The sequence below is a fragment of the Magnolia sinica genome, chromosome 3 (genome assembly GCF_029962835.1).
Source record: "Magnolia sinica isolate HGM2019 chromosome 3, MsV1, whole genome shotgun sequence".
NCBI lineage: Eukaryota > Viridiplantae > Streptophyta > Magnoliopsida > Magnoliales > Magnoliaceae > Magnolia > Magnolia sinica.
The window spans coordinates 117,461,682-117,487,538 of record NC_080575.1 but is presented as its reverse complement, the minus strand read 5'-3'; the positions used below and the strand labels follow the sequence as shown (position 1 = coordinate 117,487,538).

The following is a 25,857-nucleotide window of genomic DNA, read 5'->3' as shown; positions in this document are numbered from 1 at the left end:
AATATCACCACCTATGGGTACTCGAACCCTTGACCGGGAGTTGAAACTCCTGAGAGTCTACAACCCGAGCCAGAGTAAGGACCCATGGACAGCTTAATGTTGGAAATATGAGCTTACGTTGGTGATTGTGGAGTTCCATGATCAGGACTGTTGATTTGGCACATCAAGGCTTGGGTGGATCGTATCCCTTAAAGCAAGGCAATTGGACTGGCAAGCTGCCCAATCGATGGCATAAAAGGGCAAGCTCAACTGACCACAGATAAAGGTCGATTGTGTATGCTTCTAGGCCATGGTGCATCTGTGTGGTGGCACAAGATCAACGGGCCATCCCGTTTCGGTCCCGTAATATGGACGGTTTAATGAAAAAATGATAGGGCGTGAATGGACAAACTGAAAACTCGAACAATATGGTACTAGTTAGCAAGTCTACATTGGGAAATTAATAATATACATTATAGAAGTAAAAGGATATTTTTTTTGAGGAGTATCAGTGCTACATTGACCAGAGACTGAATCCCAAGCCTTCTTCCCTCTGCTCATCTGTATATCCCTGCTTACAAAACTTACAACAAACAGCTTTTCTTTTCTTTTCTTTTTCTTTTTGGTCATCTATTCACTCCTTAAGTCTACAACTCTGTACATATTCACTAGAGAAATTAACATATGTGCTCCACAAGCTGCGCAGCTTTGGGGACCCAATCTCGAGCCATGGCTTTGCAGGGCCACTGAAATGTATGACAGCAGCGGCTTTCAGCATTCCGGTCCACATCTGATTGTTGATGGCCCAGACCTGATACATGCCATGATGGGTCAATGCGGTGCATGTGCCCATCAAAAGCATGTAAGGATCTTGATTCTTAAAATAAATAATAATAATAATAATAATAATAGAGAGAGAGAGAGAGAGTGCTAATTAGCGAGAAGTTAGTCTGAAGACTATATTAATGCAGCAAGTCCATGTGGCAGATGGACAGGTGGGACGAGGCTTTGATGGTGATGGCATCCTAACACAAAGAAATGGCTAATTTGGTCAATGAGATTGTAGCGATTCTACACTTCCCTAACATGTCTGATGACACTTTAAGATTAAAGTTGTTCCATTTCTCTTTGAAAGAAAAAGTCAAGTCATGGCTTCACTCCTTAAAACCGAGATCAATTAAGACATGAGTTGAGATGATCCGAGAGTTTCTTAAAAAGTTCATCCCGGTTCATAAAACCAACACCCTGAGAGGAGCGATTATGAATTTTTTATAGAAAGAGGAAGAAACCTTCTTTCAATACTGGAAAAGATTCAAGGATCTTTTAAATTCTTGCCCACAATATAGCTATGAAATTTGGCGGGTCATAAGCTTTTTCTATAATGAACTGACTTCGCACATGCGCCAATTTATAAAGATGATGTGCAATGGGGAGTTTATGAACAAAGATCCCAATGATGTTTGTGATTATTTTGATATACTTGCTGAAAATGCACAATCATGGGATATTTCATCTAAGCCCACGAATCCCAAATCAGCTCAATCCAAGGAGAAAGGAGGAATGTATGTCTTAAGGGAGAAGGATGACGTGATTTCTAGGGTGGCTAACCTTACGAGAAAGGTCGAATCCATGGAACCGAAAATAGTAAAAACAATCAAACCTGACGAGATCGTTGAAATTGTTTGTGGTATTTGCACTAGTAGCATACACTTAACATGAGAGTGTTCTACAATTCCTGTGTTTCAGAAGTTATATGAGTAATGCAATGTCATGAAAAATTATCAAAAGCCGTTCAACGCTCCCATCTCAAACACGTACAATTCTAGTGTTTGTGTTTGTATATATGTGTTATATTGGTAATTAGCGGATAGAGCGAGGAGCCGTGTGTACAATTACCTATTTGTGGGGTTCACCGTGGTGTTTTTATGGCATCCAAACTGTCTATAAGGGTCGCCCCACCTTCAATATGGAAAACGCCAAAAATCAGGCCCGTCCAATCACCAGGTGGAAAATGGGAAACCATCTGAATTTGAAGGCTTTTGAGTGGCTTCCATTGTTTTGTAGGATGTGGTGCAGCTGATGATTTGATAGGCCTGATTGTTTGGGAGTCCATTTGATGGTGGGGCAACTTGACTGGATCGATTAGATACTCGATACACCACAATGAGCCCAATGCTCAGACAGGTGGACGAAATCTATGCCCCCACCTCCAGTTAGGCCGGGAAACTTTAAGCCTCGTTCGGCACTGTGCATTTGAAATACTCTGAATTAGAAATCCCTTTGATTTGAAATACCCTAGATTAGGAATCTTCCGGTTGTGTTTGGCACTCTGGATTCAGAATCCCATGTAATTCAAAAGTAGTTATGCATAATATATTTATAGGAGCTTGAATTTAATTACTAAATCAACTTCAATATTCTTAATTAGTGCACGTATGTAATGCTTAACACAATAGTTGTAATACGCTCATTGAAATATATAATTTGGCTAAATACGATGAAATTTCAAGTCTCGAATGGGCCACAAGCATAAGATCACATCTGATTGACTAACTAATGATTTTTAAACTTTGATTTACATGGCACGGATCATCTTATTAAAATAATTTTAGTGATGCATATGATAATATGATTGTTTTGGAATATCATAGGCGGGCCATGTGCCCAATAGATTAGTAGCCTAATAACACACATGTTACACATGTGACTCTTAAAAGGATTTTATATATAATCCTACCTTTTACCTTCAATTTCAAACCCTCTTAATGAGGAGTTTGAAATTCCCTATGGTTAAAACCCCAAGTTATTGATAGTGCCAAACATACCAAACATACCAAACATACCGAGAGATTTGAAATTCCCCCATCCATGGTGCGAAATGACCCCAAAAAATTGGAAGTAGGGTTGGGCCAAGGGTAGCCAGGCTAGGGTCATCCTTGGCCCAACCCTAAAGTTAAACGACCTCACTATAGACCACTTGAGCCCAACTCCTATGGCCTAAAGAGGCTCCTCCCCTAGCCCTTTCTCCATTTGGCATGCCCTATGAGTTAAGCTACATGTATGCCGTCGGGTTTTTTCAGTGGTACAACTATGCTAAATAAAATCATTCATCACTCAAGTACATAGCTAACCCAATTATTCATTATATGCATGGACTTAAATGAGTTCATCAATATATTATTCATTATTTAAACTAGGGTCCATAATTTAAATTATTTATAATGTCCATGTGTCATTATCTACCATACTCTATAATGGTATATAGTGCCTATGTACTGTTTGACATACACCAAGGTAATGGGTTGGTCTAGGCTATTAATCATTGGCATTAGCTGGGCTAAGCTGAACAACAGGCCTAAATTTCAAGCCTAAGTTTAATCCTCGACCCAAATTTAATGGCCCAAGCCCTAACCCTTCAAGATCAGGTCACTAGCCAAACATATGCACAACATATGCTTGAGATTTCACCAAGAGTTCGTGGAAGTTATGGCCCATCATAATGATCTTGTGACATCTACTCTGTTGAACAGCATCAATGGTCCATATTGGCAGACAAGCTCGAAATAGAGGTAGATCCAAAACTTAAGTAGGCCCATACCTTAAGAAACAATGAAATTAAATACTGAACACAATTTTTAGGGAGCAACCAATGTTTTGGATCAAGCTGGAACTTGTGACTTTGATTAATCCCAGTGCTGATAACCTTATAAACAAGTTACAATTCAGTTGCAAAAGTTTTTAAACGGCTTAGATTTCACCTACAAAAGTCTTTAAATAATTTTATTTTATTCGCAAAAAACCTCAAAAATAAAAATAAAAAATCCGCCGAACTTTCTCTCGGTTTCCCACCTTCCTCTCACTCCATGACCGGGGCAGCGGCACCTTCCTTGGTGGTGTGGAATTTTCGTCTGACTTCCTCACTACACGACAGACGTTGGATTTGTCTTTGTAAGATCTATCACCTTCAGTCGCCTAATCTTAATTTACAATACCAATGAAGGGAAATAACAAGGAAATAAGGAAGCCTTGATTGGTTGGTCGAGGTTGTGCCACATAAGAGGTCTCAAGTCCAACTGGTTGTACCAAAAGTTATGGTCCACCCATCTGATAACTTTCCACTTGTTAGGTTCATGTGAAATCTAACCCATCCAATAGCTTACCCAAATCACAAGGATCACTTAGGAAAAAAAATCATTAATATCCACTCATTGAATAGGCCACACTTGTATTTTATATTTATCAATGTGTATATACTGTTTTCTATAGTGTGGCCAAATTGATTAGTGGATAGAGATGATTTTTTATGAGTTAAGCATCATGGTGGATCCAAGCTATTGGATGGGTCGGATTTCGCATGAACTTAATAGACATGAAGTTATAAGGTGAGTGGACCGTAACTTGTGATCCAACTAATAGGACTTGAGACCTGCTAACAAACAAAAGAGTATTTATTTATTTTTATTATTTATTTTTGTAATTTTCTTCTTTTTATTTGTGAAAGGAAGTGACAAGAAGCCAAAAAACACGCGAGATTTGAAATCCTAACCTCAAATAAGAGAGAATTTCTCATAAATGCCACACCACTCAAAATATCTTGCCAATCCAATCACCAGATGGACTAGGCGTGATTTTAGATGTTTTTGAGTGGTGTATATTAGTTACTAAGGTTTGGACCATTTTATCATTTGGCCCATCGAATTACCAGATATGCGGCAACACAGTCATAGAAGGCGGGTAGTTCTGACAAAGAGAAATCTAAATCCAATCTCAGTCATGTACCGCAGAAAAAATCCACCCCTCATAGACCAGAAAACCAGCCTATCGACAAGGGGTAACAACCCTTTCCATGGGCCCCACTATTTGATGTGTTATATATCCATCATGTCCATCTATTTTTTTAGCCCATTTTATGACATGGCCCCAAAAATTAAGCAGATCATATCTCAATTGAACCACACCACAGGAAGCACTGATCATTGAATGCTTGCCAATAAAAACTTCTCAGGGCCCACCGTAAGCAGATATTATTTGCCATCCAACCCATTGATAAGTTCAACCGTACCTGTATAAGGGAAAATACAAAGATCAGCTGGATCCAAAACTTTTGTGGCTTACAAAAAGTCTTTAATAGTCATTCACTACTTTCTTTAATGGTGTGGTCCACCATAAATTTGGATTTTCTTAAGTTATGGGGTAAATTTCTAAACTGAGCTGGAAAAATGAATGGACGGCATGGATATACAACAAATTCATCAATGTGGGCCCCACAGGGTAAGGTTAACACCTACTGATGTGTTATCCCCGTAGCACCTAATCGGCTCCCAACACCTCTTATGTGCTACAGATGCTTCAAAATACGGGTCAATCTGAAAGTATATGATAAGTGATGTATATGTCGTACCAATCCATTGGGAAAGGCGGTAGGTTGACGTGGCAAAGTTTTGTGGGACACTTCGTGATGTATGTGTTATATCCAAACCCTTCATCCATTTTGCGTGATCATTTTAGGGCATGAACCGAAAAATGAGGCAAATCCAAAGCTCAAGTGAACCACACCACAGAAAGCAGTGGGACAATGATATCCACCGTTGAAACCTTTCTAGGGCCACCATGATGTTTATTTTCCATCCAACCTATTCATTATGTCACACAAACATGAATGAAGGGAAACCACAAATATCAGCTTGATCCAAAACTTCTGTGCCCCCATAGAGTTTTCAACGGTAGGAGTTTTACAATGGATGGACATTGTGGGTATCACGTATACATCATAGTTGGGTCTACAGAACTTTTTCACGTCAACACATCACCCTGCAATACACGTCACTGGGAAAGTGGCCGTGGGACGCGGAAGCGGATTGGTACGTGTCGTGCGAAGACGAGCACTGACGCTCCTCCAGCTCCGAGTTGTACGAACGGTTCAAAGGAGATCAAAGTTACATGGCCCCACAGTGATGTATTTATTATATCTCCACCGTTCATCTATTTTTAGAGATAATTTTAGAGCATTATGCAAAAAAAATGAATCATATCCAAAGATAATCTGGACCACACCACAAATAGCCGCAGAGATAATGATTTTCACCGTTAAACAATTCGTAGGGCCCACCATAACGTTTATTTTCCATCCAATCTGTTCATAAGGTCACAAAGACCTGAATGAAGGGTAAAAAAAAAATTTATATTGATCCAAAACTTCAGTGACCCCAAGAAGGGTTTCAATGGTAGAGGTTCAATCCCCCACTGCTTTTTACAGTGTGGTCCAATTGATAGTTATATATGTCTTATTTTTCGTCTCAAGCCTTAATACAAGCTCGCCAAATTGATGGACGGTTTGGATATAATAAATACCTCACGATCAGACCCACATGACTTGCTGACGTGAATACCGCAGCTATATAGCTGATGAGATGTACACCAGCCAATCCGCTTCCGTGGGACGCACGCAGAGAGGAAGGAAGAAACCCTAAACCGATGAATGGTGGGGTCCATAGAGCAAAAATGTCCAAACATCACTTGCGGTTATATAATATAAATATAGAAGTGCCTAATTTCCATTGATCGCAATCGAACGGTTAAGATGAGATGGGGCCATCATATGTCAGCCAGATTGCTCGGCCTATTCCGAAGAAGGTGATCAACAGAGTTACAGAAACCCCATGTCACTAGACTACTTGAGGAAGCGGATTGCGTACTGTGTAAACTCTGTGGGGTCCACCGTGATTTATTTGTTTAATCCACTCCGTTCATCCATTTTACCAGATAATTTTAGGGCTTAGGAGAAATAAAAAATCATATATAGAGCTCAAATGGACCACACCACGTGAAACAGTTGTAATTGAACTCTTACCGTTGAAAAAATATTGGGTGCCACAGAAATTTTTTTATCAACTTCATCCATTTCTTTGTAATCTTATTAACAGGTTGGATGACAAATAAACATCACTGTGGGCAATAGCAAGGTTTCAATGGTGGAAATCATTATTCCCACTGTTTCCTGCGGAGAGGTCCACTTGAGCTTTGGATATGCTTCAATTTTAAGCTCAACCCTAAAATGAGCTAGGAAAACGGATGGACGGCGTGGATGAACCACACACATTCACAGTGGGCCCAACAGAGTTTACTCAGTACCATAAAAGCGTACTAAGTAACTGACTACGCAATCCAATTTCTGTTGCCGACAACAATCAAGCCATGTGGGTACACTGCATTGTGCGTGTGGCATCCACTCAACTTTCGCACCTTTATTTTAGTCTGGGTTGAATCATGGTATTTACATTCCATCCAATCCGTTCATCAGATGAGCCTCACTAGGATGAACATTCACTCCAAAATTAAGCCTGATCTAATACTCAGGCTGGCCACACCACATGAACTCAAGAAGTTTTAGGCATAATTTTTCATGTTTCACAGTGGTGTGGCCCACCTGAGTATTGTATCAGGCTCAACTTTGACATTGAAAGTAAAAATAAGAAGGTTCATCATATGGACGGAGAGGATTTCACACTGCCTACAACAAGTTTTCGGGAGTCACTATTTTCACGGCTCAGATGCTTTATTGACACGTATTGTATAAAATAAGAATAGTAAATACTTTCCAACCCCGACTACGGCCAGTTTTCCACTGGGCCCCACCCATAACTGTGTGGCTCAAAGAAAACATGAGCCGCCCATGACTCATCGGTCATACCAAATGCCAAGTAATTTCATGTGCACTCCATATCTATAAATTCAGCTTCTATGCCTCTCAAATGCATTCAATCTTCTCATTCATCTCCCTCTCTTCAATTCAAGATGAAGCTCTCCTACTTCCTAGTGTGTGTGATCATGGTGTTTCTTATGGTGGGCCATGTTCCCATCACCATGTCTGTAACTTGCAACGCATCCGAACTAAGCTCGTGTGCAACCGCCTTGCTGACGCCAGCGCAACCAACGGCTACATGCTGCAAGAAGCTGAAGGAACAGCAACCATGTCTTTGCAAGTACGTCAAGGACCCCAACCTCCAGAAATATCTCAACCCTGGCAATGCTAGAAGGGTGGCCCGCTCATGCAACGTCCCCTATCCGAATTGTTGAAATTGGCTGGATTGATGCTCTAATAAATGTGGTGGACCATCTAACCATTGATCTCAGTGGTTTGATAGGCAGTGGCCACATAGGTTGCTGATGTCTCATGAAACCCGTCGCTAGTATACGGTAGTTTTGTGTGTATTCATGCTTTGTTTCCTTGCTTACGCAATAGCGTAAGTGGTGGGGCATGTATTATAATAAAATGTGCGGTTGTGGTTATATATCTGTCTCTGAAAAGGAAAGATCTTATCCCTCTACCAGAAGGAATGCATAGAATCATCAGGATTTCCAGATCGTACAAGTGGGGGGCCCATGGTTTAGTGATCCAGACTGTTGATTACCGATTTTGAGCCAGATCATCTTAAGAGGTGAGTCCCACCGTTTAGATGTTGCACACGTAAGCCAGTTTGGCACATATGGCTGCTTTAGAGGTGCATGTGGATAGGATGCATTCATTCAAACGGTTGATATGATGAGGATAACCATGGATGGCCCATGCACCAAAAATTGTAAAGATCAGAAAGAAACTCATATAAACATGGCTAGGATCTTTCAATCTGAGAGATCTTTGGAAAATGAGCCATCCACGGTGAAAGACATTATACCAACCGTTTGGATCGTCGAACCATGGGTCCATGGCCTGTTTGGGAGCGTGGATATGAAAACCCTGGATTCGGAACCCCCTCGCTTTGAAATCCAGATTGAGAATCAACTTTAATCCAAACTTACCTATTCCTAGTATATTTGCAGGGATTGAATTTAATTACTAAATCAACTTTAATATTTCTAATTAGTGAACTTATGTAATTTTTGACACAGTGGTTAAAATAAGCCCCCTGAAATATATACTTTGCCAAAAAATGATGAAATTCCAACTCTCGAATGGGCCACAAGCACAAGATCACGTCTGAGTGACTAACTAATGATTTTTAACCGTTGATTTACATGGACAATGTTTGAATGGTGCTGATCATCGTATTAAAGTAATTATAGTGATGCAATTGATAATCCAATTATTTTAGGATATCATTAGTGGGCCATGTGTCCATTAGATTAATAGTCTAGTGATACACATGTTACTCATGCACATGTAGAAATGATTTTAGATGTAATCCAAGGTCTGACCTTGGATTTCAAACCCCTGGCGGAGGGGACTTGAAACCCCCGGTTACTTTACGGTGCCAAACAACCCAGGCGATTTAAAATCCCCCCAAATTAATGGTGCCAAACGACCCAAGGTTTTTCATAGAAAAAATCCGATGCATCTGATCACTAGATCCTCTATGCATTTGCACGCCAAACACAGGCGACCCAGCCCTTTTGATTGTAACTTGGTTGGGCTTGACCGACTCGGCAAGAGCTGACCTGGGTTCAGGAATGTAAAACGTGGCTAAAGGTATTGGCTCATCACTGTCCAATATGTGGATGCATACAAAAATACATGCATTATCTATACCTATTGTCTATTAATTTGTTAGGCAAAATATCTAATAATTATTTAGAATATTAGGAAAATTCAGATGTCATACATGTGTTTCACATTTACATCTACTACAGTAAGGCCCACCATATCAACAGTGTAGATCACTACACCGAGGATCATGAAATTCCGTGTCCCACTTGAATAAAATGGAACCACATACACTAGGTCATGGTTCACCTACGGTTGGAAAATTAGGTGATTTACTTGACGTATCTGGCTCAGGAAAATCGGATTCAAATGTATCTTCTAAAGGGGATGATTTGATACGGATATTGCAGCAATATCCTATCAGTATTTATAGCCCCACAGGCAGATAAACATTTGAAGACTAGAAGGGTAACAGAGTAATTGTTAGAAATAATGGTATGGATTCTAACAATATAAAGAGATATATAAAATGGTACACCTATTTAAACAATCGTAGAGCTAATAACCCAGCTGTTTGACGAATTTGATTTCTTGCTGGAATGAAATGTGTAATATCAACATTTCCATGGTCTTTCATGTCAAATTTAAACAATGTTATACTAGTTTCACTTTGAGTGATTTTAATTCCTAGAATAATATCGACATTTCCATGGTCTTTCATGTCAAATTGAAAACATTAATTTTTTTTTTTTTTTTTTTAAAAAAAAAAAAAAAAGAAAGAAAGAAAGAAAGAAAGAAAGAAGAAGTCTTGGTAACTTCTAAATTTCTATTAAAGACCAAAAGATCATCTACATACTGATAAACAAACAGAGGCAGCAGAATTTGAGCCTCATGTCAATAGAGACTAAGGCAATTGACTTGAGAACGAACTTGAATCAGGAAGCTCCATTGTAGATCCTATGCATGGACCCTTAGTCTCCATCATGCATGCATGCATGCACACAAACAAAATATGTACATGGTTCCACCTAAGAATTTCGAAAGTTCTCAGGTTTTCAGTTTGAACAAGTGGGGCCTGTGGTTTAGTAATCCAAAGCAATGATATGACCCAAAAATCTCATTGATGGGAAAATCCAAAACCCTTTAATTAGTAGCAAGAAAATATTCTGTCATCCAATTTCCTTCCTTTGTCATTTATTCTTGATCTGATTTCTTCATTGGGTTACAGCAGTATTGTCTCACAAGCAAAGAGACCAAATGATTGCAAGATAAATCATCTTCGCACTACAAAATCATAATCCCTCCAAGCTAAATTGATTATGTTTCTGATCTTGAAATCACAGTGTTCATAGTTTACCCATCATTTTAAGAGGTGTGCTCCAGTAGTATGGTACCACCGTACACATACAGTGTAGGGGTCCAACTGAGTTGCAGAACAACCTGATTTTGTGGGTTTTCTCTCAACTTGTTTCCTGTTCTGTGGCCCACCAGAGCTTTCATTTGGGCTTATTTTTGGGTCCTGTATTTAAAGGCAAAGCATCCGATGGACATCACTTGGACCCCACTTCTGCCCAGTACAACCATAGCTTGCGGTGGTACCAGTACCACCAGGAGCACCCCCTCATTTTATTACCTGTACTTTCTTAGACTTCAGGATACTGTTGTGATTATGCATTTCTCTCTTTTGTTAAGGTGTGAATGAAGAACAACCAAACACTTTATCTCCAAATCCTCTTCTTCATCAATAAAATACCTCTATGCAAATGAGGAGATTGAAATTTCAGCCTATTGCAATTGTGGATTCCGTTTTGGTTTAGTGACATAACGATAAACTTTTTCTTTCTCACAGTTCCTTACGTGACTTATTACTACATTTCTGACATCAATGACTAGATACACTTTGAAAAGGCTTGTTTAGCATTCTTAGGATATTTGCTAAATATCAATGACTAGATACAATCTCAAGTTGGGGAGCAAATAAGTGTTACTGCTAGATACAATAATACAAGGCTAATCTAGCAATCTTCCGCCAGATGTCTCTGTAAAATTCATGCAAACAAGGTTACTCACTTCACCAAAAACAAGTACAATTTAGTCAATTTGTTTAGAAGATTCATTAACTGAATTTACAAAAGTAAATTCTAAAAGAAAACCAAAAATGAACAGTGTTTTTTTTATTTACATGCACAAAACTATTATTTAAGGTTTCAACAAACTTGTAAGAAGTACATGATGTATCTCTCGTATAGTTGCACAAAGCGCAACATCAGAGAAGCATCGGTAATTTCTTCTCTTGTGGTGGACGGGTATAGACTTTCAAAGAAGGATCAGATTTGTGAAGTGATTGTTCGAATTTTTTCTGGTCTTCTTTCTAAGGAGAATTGGACGTGGCTGAAATTACAAGGTATTGATTTCACTCAGTTTCCTGCAGTTGACGTTTCTTCTTTAGAAACGCCTTTTTTGGAGGAAGAGGTTCGTGTGGCTTTGAGTTCTGTGCAGGGATAAAGCGCCTGGTCCCAACGGTTTTGCTATGTTATTTTACCAGTAGTTTTGACATATTATTAGAGGCGATGTTATGGAGTTTTGTGCAGAGTTCTGTCGACGTGGTCTCTTATCTACTGAGCTTGGGGCTTCGTTCATCGTTATGATTCCTAAAGTTGAAGGGGCAAGTCAACTAAGAGATTTTAGACCGATCAGCCTCATAAGTGTCCCTTACAAACTTTTAGCAAAAGTTCTTACTCTTCGTTTCAAAAATGTTCTTGCTAAGGTGGTTTCTGACTCTCAGGCTGCTTTTGTAGTAGGTAGACAGATTTTGGACAGTGGGCTCTTAGGCCATGAATGTATTGATTCAAGATACAAGGAGAAGATAGGTAGTCTGGTGTATAAGTTGGATGTGGAAAAGGCATATGATCATGTAGACTGGGGTTTACTAGATTATATGCATGGCAGATTGTGTGGCCCCAAGTGGAGAAGTTGGATGAAGTCTTGTGTTCAATCTGCTTCTTTTATTGTGATGGTCAACGGCTCGCCAAAAAGTTTTTTCAAGGCTTTGAGAGGCCTTAGCCAAGGGGATCCTCTTTCTCCTTATCTGTTTGTGGTGATTGGGAAAGCTTTTAGCGGGATGCTTCGAAAGGGAGAGGAAAATGGGCTTTTCAATGGGTTCAAGACTTCGTCAAATGGTTCTTGGATTAGTCATCTTCAGTGCACCAATGATACGCTTCTTTTCTGTGTGCATATCTTCGCTTGGTAGATAATCTCTGAAAATTAATTGTTTTCTTTGAAGCTGTGTCGGGATTGAAGAGTAATGTCAGTAAATCTGAATTGTTGGGGATAAATGTGTGCAATGACGACCTGAGATGCTTGGCGGGTATTTTTTGCCGCAAAATCGGGTCTTTTCCATCGTCATATTTAGGGCTTTCGTTGTGTAGCGGCAAGCCGGCTAAGCGCCTACGGGATCAGGGTTTAGAAAGGATTGAAAGGAAATTGGCTTCTTGGCAATGCTGATATATTTCTATGGGGGACGCCTCACATTAATCAAAATTGCTTTTTCCTATATGTTGGTTTATTTTTTGTCCTTGTTCAAATGTCCAAAGGAGGTTTTGGAGAGTTTAGAAAGGATGAGGAGAGATTTTCTATGGAATGGGGCTTCGGATGTTAGGAAGTTTCATCTCCTCAAATGGTCCAAAGTATGTAAGACGATTAGAGGAGGGGTTGGGATTAGAGGTTCGGAAGATATGAATTTGGCTCTTCTTGGAAAATGGGTATGGCAGTTCGCGACTGAGGGAAGACTATGGAGGGAAAGTATTGCTTCTAAATATGGGGTTCAAAGAGTTGGATGGTTGGTGAAGAGATCTTCGCTATATAGGGCTTCTCATGTTTCGAAAGCGATAGCTTCAACGGAGCAGCTTGTGTTTCAAAAGATCGCTTTTTCTTTGGGTGAAGGTCGTCGCATTCATTTTTTGGGTTGATAGATGGTGTGAAGATAGAGTTCTTCAAGATGTATTTCCTAGAATGGAAATACCAGCTCCAAACTTGTTTTAGTTGTGAATTGTTTTTCAATGCTTGGGGGTAGTGGTTTGGGATCCCCCTTGTAGGAGGAACTTGTCGGACGTGGTGGAGTTTAAAGAATTTTCTTTAGTTATTGGCCTTTCTGTCAAAGTTCCATCCCTGCATCTCAGACTCAGATTCGCTAGTTTGGTTGGGGTATCCTTCTGGTAAATCCTCGATGCATTCCCTGGTTAAGCTCTATCAGATGGATAAACCCTCTTCGATGGCCTCTCATCCTTTTCATTGCTAGTTTTATGGAGTCCCTCCACAAGTAGCAATGTTTGTTTAGTTGGTGGGGTGCATAACCTTCAAAGGAGAGTGCTAATATTGCCGAATACGTGTTTAATGTGTGAAGAGAATGTGGAATCTATAAATCATTTGTTTTTGCATTGCTCCTATGCGTATAAAGTGTGGGTTCATTTTATTCGGTTGCTTCATGTGGATTGGGTTATGCCAAGGTCGGTAGAAGATTTCATGTGGGATTGGCATGGTGGGGGAGTGGGCAAATTGGAGAAATCTAAGTGGCGGCTGATTTTGATGGGGTTTTGTTGGGCTATTTGGGGGGTTAAGAATAGAGGTGTACATGAGTCAAGCTTGGCACAACTCAACTCGGCTCGGCCACCGGTTGACCCCAACTCGAAATCGGCTCAGTTTGGTCAGCAGCTCGGGCCAGTTCGAGGCCGAGTTTGAGCCAAGATCAAGCCTATGCAGCATTTTCACAAACACAGAGTGCACTTTCAATTTCTTACTGTATGCAGTGTTCGAATTATCTCCGATATTATCAAAATATCTCTGATATTATCTTTATCTCCAGCTCAGCGATGCCGATAACACTGGTAGCGATACCGATAACACTAGTAGTATCAAAAATTTCAGGTATTAGCAATGTATCGCTAAATATTGCCAACGTATCAATATCGCTAATGTAATCGTCAATAATTTCAACTATGTAAACTCTAGGTGTTGCTTATAGTATCAGAAATTTCAGGTATTAGCAATGTATCGCCAAGTATCACCAACGTATCAATATTGCTAATGTAATCATCAATATTTTCAACTATGTAAGTTCTAGGTGTCGCTTGTATTGCCAATGCATCAATATCGGCAACGTATCACCAATATTTTCAACTATATAAATTCTAGGTAATGCTTGTATCATAAGTGTATTGACAATATTTCAATAATATCGCCAATGTATTAATATCATTATAAATTTATTTCTTAAAAAAATTATTTCAATTTTTTTTTCATGGGCACATGGTTGTATGTCTTGTTCAATTTACCATTGATAATATTAATAATATCTCGATATTATCAATATCGCAACATGCGGGATATTGAGACCACAATCTTTTGTTTCTTTTCCAATTGTTGATGATTTCTTAGTGAAATATCATGTGTTGTTGATATTTTGCAATATCGATGGATGTTTGGATGGAAGGTTGGATAGTTGAATAGGCTAGATGGGATGATTGAACTGATTTCTTACTACAACACGTGCTTTTAAGGCCCCATTAAATGGAAACTTGTTATGTGTGTATTCTTTTTGCAACTTTTTTTAAAAAAAAAATTAAATATGCAAATATGTACATTTTAACATCTCCTGAAGTTTCGCTGAAAATTCCACCATTTTCCTCTTGTTTCCCCTCATTTCCGATTATCAGTGATATTATCGGCGATATCGATATTGTTTCCGTATCTCTAGCTAGTGAAACTTGTAGCGATACCGATACTTCGAACACTAACTGTATGTAAAATAACAGCAACTGTTTACAGGTATTTCATCAAACACCTTGTAGGCAACATCAAAATCAAGAAAAAGGGGTATTTGTTTCATATACATACCTTGCCATCAACCGACACTTTGTTGAGTCATTTCATCAAACACTTGGTGAGCAACATCAATATCAAAGTAACCGAGTTACCGAACTGCTTCGATCCGAGTTCAATTCGAGTTGGGTTCAACCTGAGTCGAGTCGAGTCAAGCTCGGGCAAGCTCGAACTCGGTTCGAAATTTTTTCAAGCTCAAAAAATCAACTCGACTTGGCTCGAACTCAGTATCAAACCGAGTTAAATCGAGCTTTTTCGGGCCGAGTCGAGCGAGCTAACCGAGCTAACTCAGTTCGTGTACAACCCTAATTAAGAATGGTCGTTCTTTTTGGAATGAGAAGATGGGAGTTGAGGATGTCATAAGTTGGGTTAAAGGGATGGTTTCCGGTCGGGCCACTTTTGTTTAGGCTCGTCTTTCCAATGTCCTTGGCTGTGCGGGGTTGCGCCCTTTCCATTGTATTCTTTCCTTGTTTTGTGGGTTGAAAATACATTTTTTGTTATCTTTCAAAAAAAATAAATGTTAGCATGTATAAACAGTTAGGAAGCAGAAGTGGGAGTGGGAGTACAAGTCTTAAGTGTCAGTAGCACCTAGTTAGGTCTGTGAAACTAATTCCCACAGAAGGAGTACCAAACTCCAAAAAACCATCAAGTTTGGCAAGTAAAAACACCAAGCTTCAAAGCTCTTCAAAGCCCTTTTCTTGCATTTTTTTTAATCTTATATAGCAAAACAATTTCCTTTTTTCCCTACTCTTTTAATTCAACTTTCATAACTCAATGACAGAAAAAAAAAAATTGCAAAAAAGAAAGTGGACGCACTACAAGCAAATATTTGGTCATCATTTGAAGTACGAATAATTTTCTACAATATCGAGAAAAGCAAGCATGTCACAAAGAAATCCAGGAAAAAAAAAAAACCAAACAAACAAATGAAAAAAACAAAACAAAACAAAATGAAACCCAAAATTAAAGAAATTTTGGTAATAATCAGCAAGTATCCTTAGAACCTGGTCTTAGAGCAGGTTTGTTGTCATCTCTGCAACATGTTGACAAAACCATAATATTTTAATCTTTTTTTCTTTGTTTTTATAATGGTGCTGCAATAAACATGATGGCATGATAATAAAAACTACTCCCAACTAATATGGAATCATTGAGAAAGAAAGAACTAAATCAGAGAAACATAATGATCAGCAGTAACTAAATCAAAGAAATCTAACAATCAGAATCATACTTACAATGGAGAATACAAATCTTAATAGAGATTACAAACTCTTCAAATCATAACCATATAAACTTTCAACAAAATACTATCAAGAACATCATGCCAAATGCCTACGTGGCGAAAAGGAAAGAAAAATGGAATATAGGAAAAATGATGAATGTGTAAAAATGATTGGTAATGTGCATACGGAGAATAAGCCAACAGCAAATTCAAAGTCTAAAGTCATTCTTGGTCTTGAAGAAAATTGCAGAATACTATAATCAAGAGAAATAATCCAATGCTTCCAAAGCCACTATAACTGCCCTATCACTTGAGCTCCTAGTTGGACAAGGACACATGGAAAGTCCAATCAGCAATATAACCTGACAATTAGGTCGAATAATGCTCCATGTGCTAGAATGCATAAAAACACCAATCAGGTAATCATATCCATCCAAAAGTTGGCCTTCTTTTTTTATAGCCATCCATTTTACAGGCCCTGAATGGGATAGTTAGGATCCTCTAATGACTGAGACTCTTTAGAACCATGTGCAACTGCAAAATATGATGATACCCATCAAATGGATGGTACAAACATGAACAAAAGAGCTCTAGTTGTTTCAATATCTTGTTGCTTCTCTCTTATCCATTATGATGTGTGGGGTCTTATACCTGTTATTTCAATATCTGGTATAAATATTTTATCTTCAATTGCTGAAGATTACTCACATTTTACTAGGATATATCTTATGGAAAGTAGAGATTCCATGTAGTGTAGAAACAAAATGATCCAGACTCAATTAGGGATAAAAATAAAGATTTCTTCTTGTCTGGGAATGCAATAAAAGAAGGTTAATTTCAGGTTGAGCAAGTTCTCAGTGAACCAAAATATGCCCAATCATATGAACAGTTTGGTCATTTAAAATTGGCCCAATCACATTAACAATTTGGATTACTGACTACACGCAAACAAGCTGAGTAATATGGTCAATATAGATCACTTAAAATAGACCAATTCATATGAATGATTTGGATCCCTAAAAACTGGCCCCACCACATTGACAAGTTGATCACAAACTACTTGCCTAATCATATGAATGATTTATGATTATTTAAAAGGAGCTCAGTCATACAAACGTTTAAATCAGATAAAATGGCTGGAATGATATAAACTTGATCACTGGAATAGTACAAATTGTAAGAATAGTTCAGATCACTGAATCTTGGCCCAACCATATTAACCGTTTGGACCATCAAGTATGTACTAGTCATATGAATGTTTTTTATCATTTAAAATGAGCTTGATCAGACAAAAGCCTTAGACCACAAATGATGACCCAAGACAAATGAATGGTTTGGATCATTGAAAATATGCCCAATCACATGGACGGCTTTGGCACTGAAAACTAGGCCAACCTTATTAAGGATTTGGATCACTAAGTACAGGCCTAGTCACATGAATGGTTTAGATAATTTAAAATGAACTTGGTGATTCGAACAATTTAGATTATGAACAGTTGATCATCTAGATGAGCTCAATTGTAGAAAAGGTTTAGATCACAAAAAATAGGTTGTCAAAAGAACAGTTTGGATTGTTGAAAATAGGCCCAACCACATGAATGATTTAGATCACTGAAAGATGACCCACCCATATTAACAATTTGGATCAATGAGTATGGGTATAGTTATATGAACTTGATAACTAAAAGCAGACCAATCATATTAATAGTTTGCGTTAACGGTTATGCCTATAGGCCTACGGCCACTTGGTTTTGGTTATGGGCCTATGGCCTACTAATTTCTTAGTCTTTTTAGTCTTTGGATATGTTGTTGTGTTTAATGTGTTAGGGGCAATTTTTCCAATTTTTCTTTTTAATAATTAAATATAAAAAATAGAGGGTGGGGGCATGCAACCCTAACCGAACCTTTTCGTCCCTCATCTTTTCTTCTCTCTTCTTTTCTCTTTCACCTCTACACAATCTACATGGTCGCAAAACTCAAATAATAGTTTGCGTTAACGGTTATGGCTATAGGCCTACAGCCACTTGGTTTTGGTTATGGGCCTATGGCCTACTAATTTCTTAGTCTTTTTAGTCTTTGGATATTGTTGTGTTTAATGTGTTAGGGGCAATTTTTCCAATTTTGCTTTTTAATAATTAAATATAAAAAATAGAGAGTGGGCGCATGCAACCCTAACCGAACCTTTTCGTCTCTCATCTTTTCTTCTCTCTCTTCTTTTCTCTTTTCTTCTTCACCTCTACACAATCTACATGCTCGCAAAACTCAAATAGAAGTGGTTCGGGCCCTATAATCCTCTCCATTCCACCCCAAGTTGGTTAATGGTTATAGCTATGGGCGTATGGCCACTTGGATTTTGTTATGGGCTTATGGCCCACTAATTTCTTAGTCTTTTTAGTCTTTGAATATGTTGTTGTGTTTAAGGTGTTAGGGGCAAATTTGCCACTTTTTCTTTTTAATACTTAAATATAAAAATAGAGGGTGGGGGCATGCATCCCTAACCTAACCTTTTCATCTCTCTTCTTTTCTATTTCTTTCTTCTCTTTTTCACCTCTACACAATCTACATGGTTGCAAAACTCGAATAGAAGTGGTTCAGGCCCTATAATCCTCTCCATTCCACCCCAAGTTGCCATATCTAGCTTCGGGGATCTTCTAGAAATGTAGGGGACTAATCGGATCTTGAGGGAAAGCACACTGCTTTTTTTTGTCTTTTCTTTTCTTTTTTGTGAAGAAAACATGTTGCTTTCTGCATTGCTCTTCAAGTATAAGGAAACGCTCACAACGAGCATAGATGCCCTACCGGATAATGAAGGCTTGCTGATTCTTTCAAGGTGAAATTTAAAGTTGTTCGTTTATATTGGTTGTATTATGTAAATGCAGTTTTTTTTTTTTTTTTTTTTTAATTGAAGATTACTACCCTTAAAGTTGTGTGGAATGTAGGAATGGTTTTGATGAAGATTAGAGTACGTGTAGTTGTGCTTCCTCTAAGATCAATGTTCTTCTTTGGCTTTGAAGTAAGTTAATCATGGAATGTCTATGGAGCCCATGTAGTTAGTACGTGTAGTTGTGCTTCCTCTAAGATCAACGTTCTTCTTTGGCTTTGAAGTAAGTTAATCATGGAATGTCTATGGAACCCAAAAAGTGTGGTTAGTAGTTCCTCATGTCTTGGAGAAATGCAGGACCATCATTTAATCCGTCAATAACCTATGTAAAGTTAATGGGAAGAATATCTTCTATGGGTTAAGTTTGTCAAGGTATTCCTCTTAGCCCGCGAAAAAAACCAGTTCCTCACAAATCCTAAAGAGAAGGAATCCGACCCTAAATACAATAGTGGATGCATGGGGATTCCTTGATTTGATCGTGGTTGTGGAATAGTATGGAATATGAAGTGAGCTCTAATCTAGTGCTCTTAAACACGATAAAAGATGTCTGGAATATTGTGACGAGATCTTCTCTTTTCGAAAGGGTGAAAAAACCCATTGGTGAGTATTCACAAAATTAATTGGAATGTGGGAAGAACTATCCATCTATCATTCTATTACCTCATATGTCACCCTCATAAAGAAACAATGGAATATAAGAAAGTACTGGGGCTTTTGTTTGGATTGCCAAAAGAATACCAACTAGCAAAGGATTAGATTTTGGGAGGAGCCTCAATTCCTTTAGTACCATAGGCTTATGCAAGGCTTCAATAAGAGCCTTGGAAAGTAAATTCGACAATGTTAAGGCTAATGCATATGATAAAACAATGTTAGCCTCTTCATCCAGTTATTCTAATTCACGTGGAGCTCGTAGTGGACATGTTGGGCATGGTGCTCTCCATGGTGGTAGAGGTGGTAGATTCCTAGGTGGAGGTAAAAGTGATCGTGGTGGTTGAGGGGAGACCATACGTGTACTCATTGTGGCCTTGTAAATCATATTGTGGACTTCTTTTGGAATATCCATGGAAAACTCCTAAGGTTTAATCAAGCTTTTATGGTGGAAGGTGCTTCTTTCAATGGTAGATCCACTACTCTTGCTTCATCTAATTCTTGTGGTGATCGGATAAGTGTTTCACTGAGCTGATACTTCTATTACCAGGAGTAGAAGAAAATCTATAATTTCGTGAATTCTGAATCAGTGAAACCGGTTTTCTGAATAATCACTCTGTGGCGATATACATCCAACACAAGAGAACAACTTGTTTGTTGCAAAGATCTCATGAGCCTTGTAAGATTTCACAATCCATTTCTTATTTTTTTATTTGATGAAATACAACCAATGGTCTCCCTGGGAATAGTCTCTTGACAAATTAAACCAAGAAAATCCCTTTGTTCCCTAGTTTTTTTTTTTTTTTTTTTTTTAATAGTAAGTCATAATACTTCAAGAGCCTTAGTCTAATTTCCCTAATAAATTGTAATACTCGAGAGCCTTATTACTCTAATTTCCCTAGTGCTTGTAGGTAATTTTTGGGATGTCGACTGTCGAAAGTTAACACATGAGAAGATTCCAAAAAACAAGCACTTCAACAAACTCTATGCACCCTCTTGCTGGGATAGTAGTTATTAAAAGCTTTGAATTTTCAATGATATAAATAATTAAATACTATCACAACATAAAAAATACAGGGCTTAGATGATGACGAACATCAAAAATATTAATAATATGAAAAGGTTGGGAGTTAAATGCAAAAGGAATTACCTTTCACTATTACTCCATCGAGTTTCTTATTTTTCTAAGAAGATCATATCATATTTGGTTTGAAAAGCGCCTTGGGACTATTTTCAGCATTTTCATGGTTGTCTAAGCTAATTATCAGCATCTGACCTAGTGAGGTCTAGGAGGGGCATTATATTGAGATAGTCTAGGGGCATTCTTAAGAAGAGATCAGGTTTCATGATATCATAGTTATCAAAACAAGTCATGTTATTTTGGATGCAAACAAAGAAGTGGATGTTCTTGTGAAGTTGGTGGTGGTATATTAGTCATTGGGAATTGAATTCCCCTTTTGTAATTCCTTTATCTTGTATTCTCTTAGCTTGAATTTTTATTTCCTTTAATAAAATTTGTTATTATTACAAAGAATAAAGGTTCTAAGAAAGCATTTTTCTTTTCATGTTGACAATACAAGCCAATGAAAGTAGAAGTGTATACATAGTGCTCACCACCTAAAAATCCTTCAGACAATTACCAGGGAAAAAGAGAATAAATTCCATACAAAACCAAACTACAAAAGAAAAGGGAATACCACTTGCCAAGCTGTTGTACAACATAATGACTCAGACACCCAGTAGCTCCAAAGTTCCAAACAAAGTCGCAATAATGCCACTGCCAAAATGGACATGCAGGATTTGAATTAGATCAATAAAAATTAACAAAAACTAAAATACAAAATCAAAAGCTCTAAAATAGATAAGAAAACCAAAATGGAGGAAAATCCTAACCTATTCCTATAAATCTTTTGAGGCAGATCCATTCTATGTACATCAAGCACCATTCAATAAATGGTGCCGGCCTTATAACCAATAAGGGAAAATTAAGTGAATCAGTCTGGACTAATCAATTCAAAGGCCACCTTATGGATAGTCCGTTTCTTGAAAAAAAAAAAAAGAGAAGCATCAAATGGGTGTTTCTAGCCATTCAATCCATAAACAACTTTCAGGACCATTTCTCTAAATTTATTGACATTCAAAAGAAAAAAAGGTGATGAGTAGGACAGTATGCCAAATGGTGTGACTTTTGGGCGATGGCCCTCACTATTTTGATGGCCTGGTGCCAAAAATAGGACTGTACACTCCTCCAAATGGACACACATGTACATTAGACTGACTGTTGGACTGACTGATTCATAGGCCACCTATGGATGGTCCATTTCTCAAAAAATGCAGCAGATGGGTGTTTCTAACCATTCAATCCATAAATAATTTTCAAGACCATTTCTTTAGATTTATTGACCATCCAAAAAAGGCCATATATAGGATAGCATGCCAAATGGTGTACGTTTTGGGTCATAGCCCTCTCTATGGAGATGACTTGGTGCCAAAAAGCAGGACCATACTCTCCTCAAAATGGAGACACATGTACATTAGACTGTCGACTGTTGGACAAACCAATTCAGTCCACCTCGTGGATGGTCCATTTCTCGGAAAAAAAAAATGCAGCAAATGGGTGTTTTCACAACTATTCAATCCATAAACAATTTTGAGGACCATTTCTATAGATATATTGACCATCTAAAAAAGGCCATGAATAGGACAGTATGCCAAATGGTGTAACTTTTGAACCATAGCCCTCACTATGGAGCTGACCTTGTGCCAAAAATTAGGACCATACAAAATGGACACAATGTACATTAGACTGTGGACTGTTGACAAGTATTTTTAAACCAACCATTGTTTTCATGCACGAGCAAATATGGCACATGTGTATGGCATGCGAGATTCTCATCAGCTCAGGTGGGCCACACTGTTTAGATAACATTGCCTAAACATCTGGTTGTTTCACTCAAGTAGGCTACAGAGCATGGTTAAAAGACTCAGTGAATTAACCCAACCCGTTCAGCCCGGAGTGAAGTCACGACTCATCTGAGTCGGGGCTGAATAGGCCTGATTCACCCAAGTCAGGGGTGACTCATGGGGGCTGACTCGTGGTAACGAACCGGATTGGGTCTGACAGAGACTGAGTCGACACATACAAGTCGTATCAGACTCATCCGATTCTTAAAAACATACCATAGACAGAATCAATGAAGGGCTACACATAGACAAACAAAAAACTAAAAGGGGATTTTAGCCATCTCTTTGAGACAGAAGGTCTAATCAGTGTGTCCCACCTGATGGAAGTCTCGATTCTCGCACATGTGCATCCAATTGGCGTGTGTTTGAGTGAGAGGGCAGGGCCCCACACGGGTTCGTGGATTCAGCAAACATTTGTAGATTCAAAGGGGGATTTCATTGACAAAATGTAGTAGACTGTCGTACCTAACAGATGACCCTCTGCCGGTACCTCTCCTAAACAAGATGCCCCACGCCCTTCGTGGTGAGGGTCGATCCTAACCGTAGAGGATCGGTTCCATTGTCTGCAAACAAAACAAGTAATGAAATGGATTGCAATCAGAGAAAAAAAAAAAAAAAGAGGATGAGATAATCACATGAACGAGAGAAATGGAGAGAATTTCTAGAACCCTAGAAGAGAGAGAGAGAGAGAGAGAGAGAGAGAGAGAGAGAGAGGAGGAGGAGGAGGAGGAGGAGGAGTAGAAGGAGGAGGAGCAGAAGGAGGAGGAATTGAGAGAGGCGAGAACGTGTGAAGATTTCAACAGAGACTGATGCTCTACGCACCTATGGTACGCCTACATTCCTCCAATGGCGACGAGAGAGAGACAGAGGTTTTAAGAGAGAGCGGGAGGGGGAGGGAGAAGGAAGGAGAGGTTCTGAGAGAGAGAGAGAGAGAGAGGAAGGAGTGGTTTTCAGGGAGAGAGAGGCTGCTTACTCGCAAAAAATGACACCGACCTCGAAATATCGGCCGCTAAGGATATTTTAGTCATTTAAGCATCCTGACGCGGATTGGCTTGTACCACCCACCAGCTATGTAGCTAGGTGTATCTATGTGTCGTGCTGAGGCCGCGGATTGGCTACGGACAGGTTGGGTAGCGAGACTGCGAGAGTGATACTGAAGTGACGTCACTAAGTTCTATAAGCCCCACCGTTATGTATTTTTTGTATCTACGCCGTCCATCCATATTGAGAGATCATTTTAAGGTAAGATTCAAAGAATAAGTCATATCCAAAGTTCCAATGGACCCCACCACAGGAAACAGTGGGGAGAGTGACACCACTATTAAAAACTTCTAAAAGCCATAGAAGTTGTCGATCAAGCTGATATTTGTGTTTTCGCTTATTTAACGTCTTTTTTAACTCTTGAACCGGTTGGATTTCAATATCATGTGGGCCTTGGGATGGTTTTGACGGTGGGCATCAATATTTCCATTCTTTTATACTTTAGATCTGCCTTGCCTTAAAATAATATCTCCAAATAAATGAGCATTGTGCATGCAATACGTAGATTATACTGGATCCACAGGACTGGGTGACATTACTTCAGTAGCTAGTCTCGCTGCGCAGTCGCGGTACTCAACCTGTCGGTGTCTAATCCGCGTCTGAAGCGGATTGGCTGACGTACGTGACGCTAGCTGTATAGCTGCGGTATGGACGTCAGTAACTTCCGTGGGTCTGATCACGAGGTATGTATTATATCTAAACCGTCCATCTGTTCTACGAGGTGGTCTTATAAGGCTTGACGAGGTGTGGTCTTATAAGGCTTGAGACGAAAAATAGGACAGATCTACCACACTGCAAAAAGCAGCGGGGGATTAAACGTCTACCATTAAAATCCTTTTTGGGGACTTAAAAGTTTTAGATCAATATGAAATTTGTTTTTCGTCTTTATTTCCTTCTTTATAACCTTGTGAACAGATTGGATGGAAAATAAACGTTACAGTGGGCATATGAATTGTTTAGCAATGAATATCATTTTCTCTGCCGCTATTTGCGGTGTGGTCCAGGTGATCTTTGGATATAATTCTTTTTTTTGATAATGCTCTAAAATTATCTCTTAAAATAGATAAACAGTGTAGATATAATAAATACATCACTGTGGGTCCCATGTAACTTTGATCTCGTTTGAACCGTTCGTACAACCCGGAGCTCGTCTTCCCACGACACGTACCTGCAACAGTTATATAGCTGGTGTGTGGTGCAGCAGCCAATCTGCTTCTGTCCGCGAAGATGAGCGCAGGCGCTCCTCGAATCTCCAAGTTGTACAAAAAAGTTCAAATGAGATCAAAGTTGCATGGCCAAAATAATGTACTTATCATATCCATACTGTTAATTCAGTTTTTGAGATCATTTTAGTGCATGAGCCAAAAAAATGAATCATATCCAAAGGTCAACTGAACCACACCACAAATAGCAACGAGATAATGATTTTCACCATTAAAATATCCATAGGGTCCACCATGACATTTATTTTCCATCCAATCCATTCATAAGGTCACAAAGACCTGGATGAAGAGGAAAAAAAAATATATCATTTTGATCCAAAACTTCAGTGACCCCTAAAAGAGTTTCAATGGTAGACAATCAATTCCCCACTACTTTTTGCAATGTGGTCCACTTGATATTTATATCCGTCTTACTTTTCGTATCAAGCCAGTGACCCCTAAAAGAGTTTCAATGGTAGACAATCAATTCCCCACTACTTTTTGCAATGTGGTCCACTTGATATTTATATCCGTCTTACTTTTCGTATCAAGCCTTACAACGAGCTCACAAAATGGATGGATGGTTTGGATATAACACATACCTCTTGATGGGACCCACAAA

General features: G+C 38.8%; 1 long non-coding RNA gene and 1 other non-coding gene across 6 annotated transcripts; both read right to left on the bottom strand.

Annotated features, from left to right (window-relative positions):
• Window positions 1-408: 408 nt before the first annotated feature.
• LOC131240920 (uncharacterized) lies at window positions 409-23,951 on the bottom strand. Of its 5 annotated transcripts, none has more exons than XR_009168899.1 (4): window positions 23,815-23,951; window positions 23,310-23,555; window positions 21,726-21,805; window positions 409-790 (listed from the first exon to the last, which is right to left on the bottom strand). It is a non-coding gene; the product is annotated as an uncharacterized LOC131240920 (long non-coding RNA). The 5 variants fall into 5 exon arrangements; XR_009168901.1 differs by lacking the exon at window positions 409-790 and adding an exon at window positions 4,868-5,041; XR_009168897.1 differs by lacking the exon at window positions 409-790 and adding an exon at window positions 11,157-11,439.
• On the bottom strand, window positions 1,222-1,328 carry LOC131241798 (small nucleolar RNA R71). Its single transcript, XR_009169365.1, has one exon. It is a non-coding gene; the product is annotated as a small nucleolar RNA R71 (small nucleolar RNA).
• Window positions 23,952-25,857: the final 1,906 nt, after the last annotated feature.